We start from the raw sequence: 19,288 nt of genomic DNA on the forward strand, positions 1-19,288 counted from the left end.
TCTGTCAGATCTTTGAGCCTTATGGATTAAGGCATATGGTCCATTTCAGAAGTTAGCCCACTAGAGTCATCTTCTTGACAATTCACATTCAGCCCAAAAAGTCCTAAATTGTTGTAGCATTGACAAAAAGCATCTGCATTTCGTTTCAACTCGTTTTATATTTTACAAAAAGATGCACCATTTTACGGCTAAGTCCAGGCTAAAATTTTTCACCCGGTAACGTCATAAAAAACTATAGATGTAATTAACTACTATTAAATGTTGACGTTCTTGTTAAGCCTAGCAGCGGCAGCAATAGAAGCGGCCACTCCAAATGGGTGGGTGGCTACATTCTGATTGTTTCTAAGCTCTGCACTCACCACTCCTTTAGCATCCTGCCTTGTCACTCCCTCATTCGCAGGTAACTTTGCAGTTGCATCCTGTAAACAAATTAAATCTCATTACTCTCTAATACAAACCGCTTGAACAATCAAAATTCTGCAATTTAAGAAAAACCCAAGTAATTATGTACCGTTTAAACTTCATTAAGCCTGATCTTTTCCTCACTGCGATTAACGGATGCATTATAAGCAGCGGCGATTGAGCTGTAGATGCGAGTCCACCAGGGATTATAGCGTTAGAACCTGCAGCTCTGACCTCTGCTGCTTGAATAGCTGCCCCATCACTTTGATCAACAAATTTATCATCCGCGGTTAGAGCCGTTGCTTCAAGTGCTTCCTCTATAGTTATTACTTGAGTTGTCAAAACTGGCGTAGCTTGAACATATTGTCCAACAACCTTAATGAAAATAAGAAAACACATACTGTAAATTGTACTGCAAGAGTGAATGGAGGTTAGTTTCAAGAGGAATATCAAGGAAAAAGAAAGGTGAGAGACCTGTCCAGCAACTGATTCCGTGATTATACGGTGGCCTGAAACATCAGTTTCAGAAATGCTGACGCCTTGTGTTCTCCGGTAACGTTTGTGATATCATGGTGACCAACCAAGACCAGCTTGCTCATTTCGTGTGGCAGCAGCTTGCATGACAGCAGTTGTTCCACCTTTCTAGGTCTGACCAAGCACCTCGGTTTCAGCTGTCCGCATCACTGCGGCATCTTGGGGTGCAAAAGGTTTATTGGCAAGCTCGCCTCTTACGTTGAAAACATCTCCGTATTTGATAAACTATTGGTTCTCTGGTTGAGCTGCTACTTGAGGCCTCCTCGGCTGTCCCTAGCTTATCTTGGTTCAATGAAAATGATGCTCTTGAGTGCATTTCAATCAATACAATTTGATTCTGTCTGGATTTCTGTCACTCTCGTTGGTGTTTTCCGGGTCAACCTTTGTACAGAGAGTATATATAGGGTTTGCCTGCTGGATTGGAGTCTTTGGGGCGTTGATACGTGGCTCGAAGTGACACGTGAATGTACACGTGGTGGCTCTTAGCATGATCTAATTCGTGAACTCAGACACTTTGCTGAAAATTGTTATAGAAGATGGAAGTGGAGAAAAAATTTGTGATTAAAAATGTAAAATTTAGTTAATCAATTTTGAGGGTCATTATAAATAATTTCATTATTATTGTATTAGTAATGATATTATTTAAGTTGGCACAATAGCGATTCTGTTTTTTGTGACATAAATTTTGACATTAAAAGTATTAGAATATTTTATTAAAATAAATTATCTCAATAATTCATTTTATTGTAATAAGTTGTTCGATTTAAAAAAAATTAAAATAGTGATGAAAAAAGTTGTCACAATAACATGATTTTTTATGACGATAATATTGATTCTAAAAATATAGCAATAGTTATAAAATCATAATAACTTATGCTATTTTTATTAATAACAAAATTTTATTCACTAGCGTTCATTGAAATAGTATCGAATGAATTATGTCACAAATATGAAAATTATTTTTTACAATAATTTTCATCACTAATAAATTAGTTATTGACACAATAAAATTTATCAATTTATAAAAAAGAAAACTATTATTAGTGACTATAAAAAATAATTGTAACAAAAAATTGCATTTGTAATTACAAAATAATAGTCACTAAAAAGTTGTTTCAAAATAAAATATGATTATAGTGACATAAAAATGTGGTCACCTTATCTATTTTAAAAATAAAAGAAAATGATAACAATAATGATAAATAAAATACCAAAATATATATCATGTTTTTAATTTTCTAAATCCAATCTCAAAAGTATTATCCAAAATACAATTATCAATAAAATCATACTAATATTTTTCTACCAAATAACTAAATAATTACTAAAAGAAAAAAATTTAGTCCACAAATATGATACTGTCCAAGTGAAAATCCAAGCTAGAAGTCCATAGTTAATCCAAGCAAAGTTTACTCTTCACTATTTTTCTACAAAACAAATAAAAATAAGAATAATAAATAAATCAATGAATAGTAAAAATTATCTTTTATAATTGTTATTATAATATTAATAAGTGACATTAATTTTTTAGTTATTGTATTTACATCGTTACTTGGAGAATTTGATGTAGATGAATTGGATAACATACTAGAAATTAATCTTTCACTTGTTTCAATTTCATTGTTTGTTTCTCAATAGCCCTACCTTGAACCATGAATTCTTCACGTTGAGCTTTCATATTTTTTTTAAGTTGGATGTTGGCCTCCTCTTGTTTTTTTATGATTTCAATAAGTTTTTCAACAATTTTCTTTGCACATTTCTTTACTACCTTAACTTTTACAATAATGCAACTTTTTTCTGGAAAGGTAGATGTAATCCCTCCAACACCTACACCACGTGAGTAATTTGACTTTGTTCTCCACTAATGGTATCGATGCATATGAAATCTTCTCCTAATTTTTTTCACCCTCTTCTTGAAGTTTGTTCTACATGGTATAAATAATAATTAAAGTTTTTCAAATTAATAAATTTACTATTAAATCACAAACAAAATTTTAAATAATTTCTATTCTATTATTTCTTCACCATTTTGAACAGACCAAGTTCCATTAAGTCTTATTCGTGTTGCTTTCAAAAGTGTCACAGCATCTGACGATTCTTCTGAATCTTTATCTTTTTAAAGAACAAAAAAGTAAATAAACAAGTATAAACATAATTAATTAAAAACTTATCTAAATTAAGCATGAATTTGACTTTTTATTGTATATTAAACTTGATTTTACCATTTCATGATCCTTTTTAGCAATTGACTTTGTTCCCATAATGGATCCTATTTGTTGATATCCCCTATTAGCTGTAATTCGTTCACTTTGAGCCTATATTATAGTAAAAAAAATAATTTTATAACATAGATAACAAAATATAGTTAAATTTATTGAATAAACAAGCTACCTTAAATTTATTTGTAGTCCATTTATTGGCAATTAGCCATTGCCAATCGTTTGGATCTACATCAATTAGACAATTATTGCTCTTGAGATAGATTTGTTACAAATGGTAATGGTGATTCTTGTATTAAGCTTGCACTTATTTCATCACATGGAGATATACATCATCTAAGAAAGTAAACTTATCCTACAATTCAAATAAAAAATTCAGAATAAATAACACTAAAAACATAATAAAAATTATATGAAACTCATTTGAATTTATTTGCCTATATGAACTATAAAATGCAATATAAATATATATAAATGCCATATTTTTACCTATTTTTAGTCAACTTGCAATTAATTTGCTTGTTTTCAATTACTATTGATTGTAAAGATGAAATCGTGAATTTGAATTATATGCATAAAACATAATTAATGGATTTAGTACCCATATGTTGTATTGTATGCAAGAAGGGATGATGCAACCCAATCAAAATGTATAGCCCCATGTTTGTAGAGAACATGTCTCTTTATTATGCCTTTGTTAATATAATAAGAAAAATATAAATCAAGAAACACTTTATCATATTAAATTTTGTATTCATAAAAACCAAAAACTTTAAATATATGTATATGTAACATACCTTTGAGAAGATACGCATTGTCTTAATATCATTGTGAAGAATTTTTTTCCAACTAGTGACTTGAAGAGGTGCATTTTGCTAAACGCAATTTGTTACTTCTGCCTTGAAGAGATTGGTATCCTTACCACATACCTTATAGTATGAATTAGGAAACTAGATATCAAGATTATTATCTTTCAATTTCTTTTTGGCCAATTTTGTATTTTTCGTTGGTCCCCTTCCTTTTTTATTAGAAACTCCATTCCTTATCAAAAAAGTTTACAATTAGAAAACATATAACTTCATAAACAATCATATTTACCACCTAACTTACTTAAAACATTGTTACATATATTTTTCAAAATCACATTACCTGTGGAAGCAAACAATTTGTCCTTCTACACTTATCTCAATTTTTTAGTTCTCAAGTAAAGTATTAGGTATTTGATTAGGCACATGGGCAACTTAAGACTCATCTGCAATATGGAGAGTAACATGTTGTGCATCACTTGAATTTGCTAAAGACTTTCATCATAAAAAATTAACCATTTTGTTCTTAAAAACTAATTAATTTTTCAATTAGAATACATAACCATAATCACAATTCATAAAATTCGAAAGTCCTACAATATCCTTTAATAATTCTAAATTTAATTTACTTGAGATAAATAAATAAACAAGGGTATAAAAAATATAGTTAATTATAAACAAAAGTATTAAAGATAAATTTACTTTTTATAAAACCAAGCAAGTAAAGAACAAATAGAAACTATTTCTATATAAATCATCCAAAATAATGAAGCAACATAAACATAGAACTTGGGGTTTTCCTATTATGGTTTAACTTGGGGTTTTGTTGTTATTAGATAGGGATGAAAAATTGCACTACTAATAAACTTTTTTTGTTCAAAAATTTGAATGGCTTTTTTTGTTCGAACAATTCTTAGAAAACAATTTAAGGCTTTTTTTTGTTCAAAAAATTACACTCTATCAGCTCCATTTTTTTGTTTGAAATTTGTTATATTTTAGTTTTTGCATTGCTAATAAACTTCTATTCTTTTCCCTTAAGCCTTTTAACTTTTATAATTTCAATCATATGTCTCACCAGCATGGGCACTAGAATAGTACTTCTTTTTACTTCCTTGAGTCAAACGTAAGGTAAAGATATGTTATAGTTGAATAAAAACATAAGTGTTTCTACAATGCAAAATAAATAAACAAATAAACATAGAACAAATACTTTAAATTCTCATTTGACCCCCTTAAATTCATCTCTTACAACAAAATGAACACACACGTACCCTTATTTTAATTTTTTAATGATTAAAAATTTCATATTTTTAAACCATAAAAAATCATAAACTACAATTCCCTAAAAAAAATCAATTGTTTAAATTAAAGTAAAATTAAAGAATGAATATTTAATCATATTAGAGATAAAATTTTAAACAAAGAAGTATTATGAGATTCTCATAATAGACTTGATGGCTAAGGTTTATTTCATTTTATATTGTTTGTCTTTTATTTATTGTGTTATTATGTAGAAACAAAATATTGCTGCCTAATTAAATATTTCTTCTCCCCTTCCCCCTAATTTTGAAGCAGTAAGATTAAATGGCTAGAGTTCTAACATTACTTTTTTTTTTTTCATCTTTAAATGGTGTAGTCAATTGTTAAGTAAATTTTTTTGTCATCTTTAAACATAGTCAATTGTCAGGTAATCCGTTATTTTTTATACTTGTTGGATTTTCTTTTATTATGCAAACCAAATCTTAATTTTGTATAGTCCTAATGTCTAAGGTCTTAGAACAAGATGATTTTCACAATTTTCTAATTAAAGAGAAATAATACCTTGATCCATAATTATTTTTTATTTAGAAATGGTGTTTTATAATTTTTTTTGTTTTTGTCTCTCTTGACCAGTTAACTTAACACAGACTCTTAATGGATAGCATGTATCAATTTATAGGCAGAAAGAGTGAAGTAATTTCTTTCATTTATTAATACCATTCAATTCATACATTCCATCACCATATCAATTTTAAACAAAATTTTTCCTTTTTTGCTTTAATTACTTTCATTAATTATTTCATAAATAAAACAAAAAAAAACTCTTTTTATTATTTATAGATCAAATGGATTTTTTTAGACATAATAATTATTAAACAATTAATATCTTTTAAATAAAATTAAAAGATATTTAAAATTGGATAACAAAACATTAGCTATAATATTTAACATTCTTTCACTTGGCTTACATAGAGTTATTCAACTTTATGGTTTAATAATAAAACATAATGCACATAATATAAGTTAAATCATTTCTTAAATCGTAAATCATCATTGAGCAAAAACTAATAAAGATCATAGCGATTGTATGTCATTAACTTGACATAATTCCTTTTATGTATCTTATTATTAGTTCTATATACCACATGACCATTAATGAAAGATGCCATAATGTTCAATAATGTCTTCGTTAGAGACAAATCCTATTCATATTCATATAATTCAATCATTTATATATACTAATTAATGGAATAGGGTGCATTAATATGTTAGAAATAGTACTTAAAAGAGCTCAAAATGTCAATTTTATAAAGAATATAAAACTTTACTATAATGTCAATAATGGCTTTTAATAATGTCTTTTTTGACATATTCATTAAATGTCTTTAGTGGCAAACCTTTTGTTAATGAATCAATAACCATAAGATCAGTGCTAACGTGTTTAATTGACATGCTTTGTTTTTGGACTTCTTCTTTAATGACAAAGTATTTCAATTTTATGTGTTTAGCACTTTTTGAATACTTTTCATTTTTAGAAAAGAAGACTGCTACAACATTTCATAAAAAATTTTCGATAGCTTGACAATACTGTCGAAATTCCAAGTCATCAAATAAAGTTCTACAACCATAAAACCATGAATAGTGACCTTAAAGCATGCCACAAACTCAGCTTTCATAAAAGATGCAATAATGACAGATTGCTTTACACTTTTTCATAAGATTGCTCCACCGACTAAAAGAAACAAATATCCATATGTGGATTTTTTGCTATCTACACACCCAACAAGATCTGAATCTGAATATCCTACCACCTTAAGATGATTGGACCTCTTATAAATGAGAATGTTATATTTTGTTCCTTGTAAGTATCTTAATACTTTCTTTGCAACCCTTCAATGATCTAATCTTGGACTACTTTATTACCTACCTAGCATTCTAATACTAAAACCAATGTCTAGTTTGGTACAAGTTTGGGCATACATCAAGTTTCCAATAATAAATGCATAAAGAATTTGTTCCATTTATTTGCATTTCAATTCATTCTTTGGGTATTGCATAAGACTCTATTTATCTCTTTTTGAATTAAAACTTTTAGAGCATTTTTTCATTTTAAATCTCTTTAGAATTCTATTAATATATGTTTTCTGAAATAATCCTAACAATCTTTGTAATCTATCATGGAATTTTTCAATTCCAATTATATAGGATGCCTTACCCATATCTTTCATTTCAAAATTCATAGAGAGAATTTCTCAATCTCATGTAATAAGCTAAGATCATTAGTAGTAAATAAAATATCACCAACATACAAAATCAAAAATATAAACTTACTTCTACTAACTTTTAGATATATACACCAATTAACAATATTTTCCTTAAATCTAAAGAAATTAATAGTATCATTGAACTTAAGATATCATTGTTGGGAAGCTTGTTTAAGTCCATATATTGACTTCTTAAGTTTACACACCATGCGTTCCTTTCCTTTAACTTAAAAACCCTTGAGTTAGTCTATATAAACTTTTTCCCTTAAATTCCCATTCAAAAAAGTTGTTTTCACATCTATTTGATGTAGCTTTAAGTCATAATGATCCACTATTGCCATAATAATTCTAAATGAGTCCTTCTTAAAAACCAGAGAAAAGGTCTCTTTATAGTCAATGTCATCCTTTTTAGTAAAACTTTGGCAACGAGTCTAGCCTTGTATCATTTAATATTGCCATTTGATCATATTTAGTCTTGAAGATCTATTTACACCTAACTCTTTTACAATCTTTAGACAATTTAACAAAATCCCAGACATCATTATGAGCCATTGATTTTAACTCTTCCTTCATGACATCTAACCATTTGCTAGAATTAACATTTTTTATGGCTTGTGAAAATGAAACTGGATCTTTGTCAATTCTTAAGTCAAATATTGACTCTTGTAGATAAGTCACATATTCATAAAAAATAACATATCTCTTTTGCCTTTAATACCTTTTTAATGCTACCTCATGTAGCTCATCCACTGTAGGTTTATTGTTAACAATTTCATTATAGGGTGTTTGATCATTTATTTATTATTCTTGTAAATTATTAAACTGTTCAACAACTATAGGAACAACAATTTAAGAAAAAGTTATAAGTAAAGGAATTTGCATCATAACTTCTTGAAGTTTCACTTTACGTGGTTCCACATTCCTACTCATTTTGCCTTTTTCAATAAACCTAGAATTTCCAGTTTCAACAATTCTTGTACTATGACTAGGATAACCAAACTATACCCTTTGGATTTTTCTATATAACCAATGAAAAAACCACTGATTGTTCTAGAATCCAATTTCTTTTCATGTGAATTATAAATTCTTACTTTTGCTAGGCAACTACAAATATACAAGTGCCTTAAACTAGGTTTTTTTCCCACCCATGGTTCAAAATGAGTTTTTGGAACTACCTTACTAGAAACCCTGTTTAACAAATATATGGCAGTTTTTAAAGCATACATCCATAATGATAAGGTTAAAGAAAAATTACTTGACATAGTCCTAACCATGTCCATTAAGGAACAATTATACCTTTCAACAATATCATTTTGTTGAAGTGTACCTAGCATTGTGTATTGAGCATATATGTCGCACTTTTCAAGGAATTTAGCAACTGCACCAGGACATTGTCTATTTTCATCATACCTTCCATAATATTCACCACTTCTATTAGATCTAACAATTTTTACCTTACTATATAATTATCTTCCAACCTCATTAATAAATACCTCCAAGGCATTTACTAACTAAGATTTTTTATGCAATAAGTAGACATAACCATAACGTGAAAAATCATCAATAAAGGTGATAAAGTACTCTTTTCCACCAAAAAATAAAATATCTAAAGATCTACAAATATCATTGTGTATAATCACAAAGAGTTGTGTGCTTCTTGTAGCTGCTTTATTAATTATGTTTTTGTGTATTTTCCCTTAATACAATCCATACAAATATCAAAATCAAAAAAATTCAAATTAGGAAAGATTTCATTCTTTATCAATCTTTGTGTTCTTTCTTTAGATATATGACCCAAACATTTATGTCATAAGTAAGCTAAATTTTCATTCATTAAACAACGTTTAGTACTAACATTATGATGCAAGGTCAATAAAGTCTCAATAAAAAAGTTATCAAGATTCAATTTTTATAAACCATCACACAGAATATCGGAGCCAATAAAATGATTATGTTTAAATAAATTGAAACATCCATTTTCAAACTTAAAAGAATATCTAGATGTACCAAGTTTAGATAAAGAAACTAGATTTTAAGAAATGGAATGAACATAAAGAGTATGAAAAAGATCTAAATGGTGTCTAATGTTTAAAATTAAATGGTAGGTTGCAATGGCATCAATCGAAGCTTTGACTTAGTTTTTTATAAAAACAAAATTTTCATTTGGATTTATAGTTTGGATCATAAGGAATCCTTACATCGTATTTGAAATATGAGTGGTGTAACCAAAACCAATCCACCAAATATTATAAGGAACTTCTGCCAAATTTGATTCAAAACATATGAAAGCACTAGGCTTACCTTTCCTTTTAGACTATACCTTACATTTTAAGCAATCTTTCTGATAGTGTCTAGACTTTTCACAAAAATGACACTTATATTTCTTTTGTTCCTCCTTGTAGATTTAGACAGATGACACATTAATCTTTAGTAGTCTTTATTGCCTTTTTCATTTTTCTTTACTGGTTTTTTTTAAGCTCTTGGCTAGCTTATGAGATTAATTAACTGAATTCCTTGCTTCTTAAGCCTAGCTTCCTCTTAAATAAGCATACTTTGTTGTTCAGTCACATTCCATTTATCCTTTATAGTGTTGTAATTTATTTGGAATGGACCATGCTCAAGAGGCAAGGAATTTATAATAAATTGTTCAAGAATACTTTCACTCACTTCCATTCTCATGGATCTTAATTATGCTACTATGCTTGACATTTTAGTGATATGCTCATGCATGGTACAAAAACCATCAAATTTCATGGTAGTTAACGTACCCATTAATATCCCAACAAGTGACTTATTAGTAGAGTCAAATTGAGATATATCTTTCACGAACTTCAAAAATTCTTTAGCATTATCAATTTTAGAAATCGTTGACTTAATGTTGTTTGCTACTATCATTCACATAAACATTAAACTCAGTCTATTTGATCTTTCCCAAGCATTGTGAAAAGATTTTTGTTCAATACTGCTAGAATCAGTAATAGTAACAGGCCTATCAATCAGAAGTGCAAAATCAAGATCTAAAACACCTAAACGATACTAGATTTATTCACACCATTCAAAAAAATTAAGCCCATTTAACTTTGTAATAGACAAAGCTTACGAATGAAGGGAAATAAAAACAAATGTTGCGAAATAGATAGAATGCTCATACATTAATGCTTTAAGTTATAACTTAAATAAATGATATGGATTCAAATAACATACATATAAACATTAAATGTACATTAAAGTTCTCCTTAGAGTGATCCAACAATGTACAATAGTAAACATAATTAATGCTTAATTTTGATTTCACATAATTGCCAATTATATATACTCCAATTAGACATACTTTCTATCTTTGGATATGGAAAATATCTAATGAATTATATTAATCAACCACGATTATGTTCATGATTATAAAATTAACCAATCTACCTTTGGGCGATCCTTAAATATTTTATAATCATTGAACTTCAATTTACTCAATAAATATACATTGTCATGTCATCTCATTTATAGCATCACATAACATGAGTAATTGAATTTTATTTAATTTGACATCTATAAAAACTTATCAATTAGGCCACTTTGGTGACTAACAAATTATACATACTATAGATATCAAAATAAATAATCATAACAATTATTTTAATAATAATAATAATCCAAAACATACATATGTAGAAGGTATTACTGTTGTTAATAAACAAAATACCTAGAAACTATCGTACATAAATTTCACATAATTATTGTGTCCTACATACACAATGCAAAATTTATATTATTTACAATTTAATGACTAGTAAGTGTCATTTATTTTATCTTACATTTATTATGCCACTTTCATTACCTTTCTTTACATATTATATACTTTTATTTATATATATATATTAATAAATATTCATTAATCTAATAAATATATATTTAGTATGTTATGTGTTTCTTCATTAATACATATAGTTTACTACTATATTTCATTTATGCAAGGATATATATATTAATATATATTGGATAGTTTTAATGTCTAAGGTCTTAAAAAAAGATGATTTTGACAATTTCCTAATTGAAAGAAAAATTTATCATGATCCATAATTATTTTTTATTTAGAGATGGTGTTTTATAAATTTTTTTATTTTTCTCTCTCTTGACCCATTGACTTAATACATACTGTTTATGGATAGAATGTATCAATTTATAAGTAGAAAGAGTGAAGCGATTTCTTTCATTCATTAATACCATTTTGTTTTAATTACTTTCATTAATTATTTCATAAATAAAACAAAAAAAAACTCTTTTCATTATTTATTGATCAAAAAGATTTTTTTTAACATAATAATTATTAAACCATTAATATCTTTTAAATAAAATTAAAAGATATCTTAGGGTGGATAACAAAATGTTAGCCATAATATCTAACAACACCATGATATTTAACTTGGAGTTTGTAAAGATTAAAACATTCTTATCTACATTAATTTTTTAAAAATATATCATCTTAATTTTTTGGAATGCTTTAAATTTAATAATTTCATAATTAGTTTTATTTCAAATAGTTTTTTTAATCTTTATTACATAAAAAATTAAATAAAATATTAATATTATCACCTATATGTTATTTTTTAAAAAAAATGTGCTAAGAAACTAATTTGAATAAAGATTTATATTTATTAATCAAAAATTATTTTTATATTTTATCCTTTGTTCTTATATTTAAAATTATCATTGCATAACATATTAAATAATGATATTTGATAATATTAGAAACCTCTATAACTTTCATTTGACTTTGAATTTGTTTTTTTAAATCTTATGTATTGACATGATGGTAATTAATTTTTAATAATATTTAAATATTTATGGATTATTAATTGATTATTATTATTATTATTATTATTATTATTATTATTATTATTATTATTATTATTATTATCAATTATGAATATTACCATCAATTAATTAAATTATTTTTTATTAGACTCCTATTAAGATATAATATTATAATTTCAACATGAAAAGAAATTAATATACCATAAATAAATTTTCTACAATGATCACATTGGGTGATTTGGAGATCCTTGACTTAACTTGACCACAATGATTATAGCAACCGAATAAATCAATTAAATCAAACTAATTTGATTAATCAATCGATCACTAAATCAATTTAAAGATGCATACTTTATCTAATTGATAATCTCTTCAAGAATAATTGCATTCTTTCTTACAATTTCAAATCTAAAGTCATAAGTCACAAAATGAATAATGTTAGTGTCATATGAAAATGCAAATCATTCCCAAAATCAATAGTTCTATTAAAGAATTTACTTTAAAGAAAAATTATAATAAACAATCCGACATTTTTTCATAAAATGTACCATTCATAATTATTAATCCATAAACTTTATAAACAAAACAAAGTCTAACATCATATATATATATATATATATAAACAAAATCCTCTAAACATAATACCATGAAGTTTCAACAAAAATGGACCACAATGAGTTACCAAAGGAATGAAGCTATATGAGTTACCATTTCGACATTTTCTTATGGCTTGCGTGCTCCATTTTTTCTATGTAGTTGATTTCTCATCCGAGCCCATAACAAACACCAACCCATTAGAACAAGTTATTCCAAAAGTATTGCATAAGAAAGCTTAAAGTGTTTATTTTTCTTGCCAGTCACATTTTTTTAAAACCCTTCTCTTTGCCTCACTTGTGTCGACTCTGCTGTCTTTTTCATTTTTCAGATGAAATTCCATTCCTATAGCAAGAAAAAGAACAAGCACCTCTTTTGGAGCTACAGTTGGAATATAATATGCTTCAACCTAAAGTCATATTGAAAAAATTGATGAAAATAAAATTTAATCAAATTATTTTAGGTCTTTTGAATAAATTTAATGGTATACAAACCATTAGATTCTTATTTTTGAAGTCTGCAACATGATGTCCTATTTGTTTGAATTTTAGAGTCTAACACAATAATTTACTCAAATATTGATGTATATTATACTTTAAAAGCAATAATTTAACTGGATTAGCTTATTCTAGCTTATTCCTTTAGGTTGAAAATAACCATTAACTATTGTTCTACTTTATTGTTGTTTTATATTCTACTTATTTTTTATTTCTATCATTCTTTCATGGCAAGTTAGATTTTTGACTGATGTTCTGCTGGCAATGGTTTTACACGATCATGGGATTGCTATGCTTGCTTGAAATTGCAAGTGATATAATATTATGTGCTTAAAGAAAAACAAATACATAAATGAATTCATGGTTTTACCATTTTCTATTTCTTTTGTTGTATTTTAATGTTTGCATTTATTTGAATCATGGAAAAAAACTTTGGCAGTCTAGAGTAGAATTTTGAGAACCACCATCGTTAAATGATGTGGACCCCAAATTGATAAACCAAAAAATCAAGAAGCTTTGAACTAAGCTTCTTACTGTGCTGATATATTTAGAAATCCCCCATTACGCGTAGATGGTTATGAAAGTTACATATACTATTATCATTTTACCATATTTGGAATAAATTAGAGTAATTTTCTATTTTAGATTTAATTATGCTTCCTTAGGAATCTTAGCAAAAGCTTTAATGCTCCGTGAATTGATTTATTCTATGGGATTATAAATTAAAATTCAAACTTTATGTTTTGCAATTAAATCTCCTATTTTTTACGAAGGAATGCTTAAACATGTTTATATCCATTTCTTAGGCTTTTGCAGTTGTCCAATAGTACCCTAACTTGATAAAGGCTCTTTTCTATCTCTTAAATTCTTACAAAACAAAAGATGACAAAGTTGTTCATCCTATGGGAAATGACCAAAGTAATGGTAATAGCTACTTATGAACCTTTTTTTTATAGATTTATTTAGAGTTTGCTAAACCTATAATTAAATCTCAACTGTTTGTTGCCAAGAATGTGCATAGGGTTGCCTGCATCAGTATTTCTAATAAGCTAGAGATGCAGAATTAGAATGTGCATGGGATCCTGTGTGTATTACATCAAACCAAGAGAAAATCTTGTCACTACCCTACAATAAAGTTGATCTTTGAAGCTGGTAAATAGTTATAAGAATGGTAGTTTTTTATTTGTGGTTAAATTAAGACCATGGTCATATTAATTAAAGTGGTAGTTTGTTTTTAATATATATACATATATTATGCAAATTTTAAATTTTGATAAAAATATGAAATTATTTTTCGATTAAAAGTAAAATCCTTGGCTAAGTCATATATAGTATTTTGGTGCAAGATAAATGGCCATTGATAAAAGTTTGATGGAAATTTCTGATAGACGATTGCCTCAATATGAGAAAGTAGTTAATGAATTTCTTTAATTTGCTTTCGGACATATTGATGAAAGAAAAGTAGCTCGTCATCCGTGTAAGAAGTGTAACAATAAATTATTTAGGACACGAGTCTATTTATGAACACTTGATCATACATGGGATAAAGAAAGACTATAAGTAGTGGTTCCATCATGATGAGTGCTTGTACAATTCTAATGAAGATAGCACTAATGAGATTGCTTATGAAAGCGATAAAAGTGATGATGATGGCATGCATGATATGGTGTGTCATTTTGGACATGCTAATGCAAATTTTGCTCAACAATTTGATGCTTAAATGAGTGATGATGAATATATTAGAGTTAGCCCCAATGATTTCAATGAGCAACCTGAAGAATCTACTAGATTTAGTTCCACTACCCCAAATAAGAAAGCTACTAAGTTTTATAAATTATTGCAAAAAGTAGAACAATAACTATATCCTGGTTGTCAAGCTATCATTCATTGTTCAAATATTGAATTTAAAGTGTTTCTATGGAGTTAATACAAAAGCAATTGATACTTTATTTAAAATACTAGCAAAAGCATTCCCTAAAAGTAATAAAATTCCTCACTCATTCTCTGAAAATAAGAACATTGCTCAAGATTTAGGGCTTGAATATGTGAAGATTGATGCTTAAGTAAATAATTGCATCCTTTATAGAAAAAAATATGAAAATGCTCAATCTTATCCAACTTGTGGTGAATCTAGATGGAAAAGTGATGGAAAAGATGGAAAGATGACTAATTAGCAAAGTCCTAGGAAAATGATTGTGCAAAAAATTTTACAATATTTTTTGTTAGTTCCATGCTTACAAAGATTGTACATGTCATTAAAGATTGCTATAGAATGAGGTGGCTTAAAGAAAACCTTTTAATGATGGGTTTATGGGACATCTAACAAATTTTTTAGCTTGGAAAAGCTTTGACTCGTTACACCCTTCCTCTGCAACAGATCCATGTAATGTTAAACTTGGCCTAGCAAGTGATGGCTTCAATCTATTTAGGAATATCAACACTTCTTATAGTGTATGGTCAATTGTAATAATTCCTTATAATTTACCACCTAAGTTGTGTATGAAAGATCTTTATTTCATGATGTTGCTACTCATTCCTGGTCATAAGTCTCATAGAAATGACATCGATGTGTTCTTTAAGCTATTGGTAAATAAGTTGAAAGATTTTTAGGAGAAATAAGTGGATACGTATTATGCATATTTAGAAAGTAGCTTTTAGTTACATGCGACTATTTTATGGACCATAAATGATTTTTTTGCTTATTCTATTTTATCATGTCCTACTTGCAATATGAGTACATCATCTCACAGGCTTTAAAATTGACTTAAAACATGTTATCTAGCTCATTGTCATTTCTTACCACTTAGTCATTCATGGAGGAACAATGGTAAAGCCTTTAATTGTACAAAAGAAAAGCAGTGTACACCAAAACAATTACCTGGGGATGATATGCTTAAATAGTATAAGCAATTTTCTTAGGTAAATTTCTTTAATTTTTTAACTATTTAAATATATTATTATATTCTCACTATAATTTTTTTAACTCCACGCTTGGTAAATATTTTTTCTTAAATAGGTGACATTTGGTAAAACTCTAAAAAAAATAAAGTGCGGAGAGCTTTTACTGCTTAATAATTGGAAGAAAAAGAGTATTTTTTTAATTGCTGTATTGGAAAATGCTAAAATTGTGACATAATCTAGATGTCATGCACATTGAGAAAAACATTTATGACAACATTCTTAGGACTTTACTAAACATTAAGGGCAAAATAAAAAATAATATCAATGCTCATTTTGATTTAGAGTGCATGGCTATAAGACCTGAGCTTCATGCCACTCTTATAAGTGATGACAGGTATGTGTTTCACCCAGCATGTTATACAACTTCAATAGAAGAAAAACAAGCATTTTGTTAGTTTTTAATTGATTTAAAAGTTCCAAACAGCTATTCTTCTAGTATTTCTCGTTGTGTGAATTTTAATGAGTGTAAGGTTTTTGGAATGAACTTTCATGATTGTCATGTATTTTTACATTGGTATCTTCCTTTAACTCTATATGTTTTGTTATGTAAAGTGGTATCTAAAGCATTAATTAAGTTTGAATACTTATTTAAAAGGGTGATGTGCTAAAAACTTACATGTTAATGACTTAGAGCAACTTGAACAATCAATTCCATTAACTTTGTGTAAGTTAGAGAAGATATTTCCTCATTCATTTTTTGACATAAGGGTGCATTTAACAATTAATTTAGCAAGTGAGGCAAATTTTGCTAGGCTAATACAATTTCAATGGATATATTCTATTGAGCGATTTTTACATAAGCTAAAATCATATGTTAGAAATAAGACACGACCAGAATGATCAATTGCTGAAGCATATGTCATGAAAAAATGCATGCATTTTTGTTCAAGATATTTATGTGAAATTGATACTAGGTTGAATCAGGTCGGAAGGAATTACAAAAGAAGTGTTGACTATTTTTATACAAGGATACATGTTTTTCTCAAGCTGGCAAGCCATTACTTGGAAAAAAAATAAAAAGTTAAGTTTGACTGAATGGGCTCAAGCTGGAATGTATGTTCTAGAAAATTGTAAAGAGATCAAAGAATTTGTTAAATGATCTAACCTTTGCAGTTAGTTCTTATGTAATTTTTTTATGATTTATATTTTTTTCTAAATATCTACATGTATTTTATTTCTTATAAAGTATCAAGTATGCATAAAGAAAAACTCAAGAGCAATCTTAGAAATGTAGAGAAAAGAGACTCAAAAGAATTTCATCAGTGATTTAAGAAATATGTAAGTATTGAAAATGTTTGTAAATATCATTTTTTTAGTGTCTAATTTTGGATATTTAATGATTATCATTTATCACAGGTCACTAAATTCATGATGAAGGAAGTGAAGGTCACTAGCTCTTGGGCTTGATAAACAAGTTTTATTATTCTTTATTAGTAATGTATTTGTTACTACTATGGTATTATTATTATGATGATGATGATTATTATTATTATTATTATTATTTTATATTTTCCATTTTCTTTTCTTCTTGACCAGTGATCTAGGAAATTGAAAATTGAAATTGAATTCACACAATCAAATGTTTTAATTCATTTTCAGTTTTAATCTAGATAAACCAGCAAGGAATTAGCCAGAAATCATGCTCAGATAAAATCAAGTCTGGCTTGAATCCTTGGATTAGATTATGCCTGATCTTTAAATTGATTGAGGATTGCCTATAAATTGAAAGAGAAAATTTCATGGAAGACATGGTTGTTTTTGGGGGGAAACGATTGATTTTTAAAGAAAAGGGTGGATTTTGGAAAAAATGGTGGATTTGGTGAAAGAACTCAGTGTTTAAGTTTTTGGGTTGCTGGGATTTTGATTCTGTAATTCTAGGTATGTTTGGAAGTTTCTGGGTTTAGATCTAGATTTCTAAAGTGTGATTTAAGTCGTTAGAAGATTTCTGAAGAGATCTAGAAAAATCTAGGCAAATCTGGGAAATTTTTTTTTTAGGGAAATCTAGGTTTTTGAAAAGAATATGAATTTTTTGATGAATTTTTTATGAGATGTTGAATTTCTTGACCAGATTTTGGCCAATTTTCCAAAAATTGGTGGGTTTTCTAGTTTTCGATTAAATTCTTTTGTGACTTTTCCAGAAAATAATGGGTTTTTCAATTTCCAATTGAAGTTTTCGGTAGGTGTTTTTGGGTTTCTAGAGAGAAGTCAAAGAAAATTGAGGCTAGAGAGAGAGCAGAGGGTTTTTGAAAAAAAAATGCTAAAACTTGGCTTATATAGTGACCCAAAATGGTAATGTTTTGACAGCCCAAAATCCGTGTGCTAACCTGCTAACCACATGGCGACTCGCACTTTGACTCGACCTTATTGCAAGTTTTCTTTTTTCCATTTTATTTATATTTTTTGATTTGATTTGATTTTTAATTTATTTTTAGTTTTTATTTTACTAATTTTATTTTGATTTGATAAATTTTATTATTTTGTAAAAATTCTTTCTATTGTTTTATTGTTAAAAATAAATAAGTTTAAAAAAAAACAAATAAAAAAATCTTTTTCAAATAAATGAAAAAAAGAGAAAAAAGGATAAAAACCAAAAGGAAAAAAAAAGGAAAAAACATTTTCAAGCAAGTTTATGGAATCTACCAAACTATTAGAAAATTTCATAAATTAGTTTTTTTCAAAAAATAAATAAATAATAAAAAATAAATTTTATCCTCTAAACTATTAGAGGATTGCTTCAAATTAAGTTTTACCAAACTATTGGAAGATCTACTTCAAAGTAAGTCCTGCCAAACTATTGGGAGACTTTACTAATTTTTCAAAATAAAGTACTTTAATAAATCTGATGATGGAGCCCCTTAGAATAGAACACTAGTATCTATGAATACTCCTTAAGTGAAAAATTATCTTAAATTACTACAAACTATTATGACAATTTTAAGACT

The 19,288-nt window shown here is 27.5% G+C and overlaps 2 pseudogenes; one reads left to right on the top strand and one right to left on the bottom strand.

Annotated features, from left to right (window-relative positions):
* Positions 1–254: 254 nt before the first annotated feature.
* On the bottom strand, positions 255–3,970 carry LOC111307100 (late embryogenesis abundant protein D-34-like; annotated as a pseudogene).
* Positions 3,971–14,735: 10,765 nt separating this feature from the next.
* Positions 14,736–17,753, top strand: LOC149512628 (uncharacterized; annotated as a pseudogene).
* The last annotated feature ends 1,535 nt before the right edge of the window (positions 17,754–19,288 follow it).

This window comes from Durio zibethinus, chromosome 22, assembly GCF_047325235.1.
Source record: "Durio zibethinus cultivar Kanyao isolate XHJ-2024 chromosome 22, ASM4732523v1, whole genome shotgun sequence".
Lineage (NCBI taxonomy): Eukaryota > Viridiplantae > Streptophyta > Magnoliopsida > Malvales > Malvaceae > Durio > Durio zibethinus.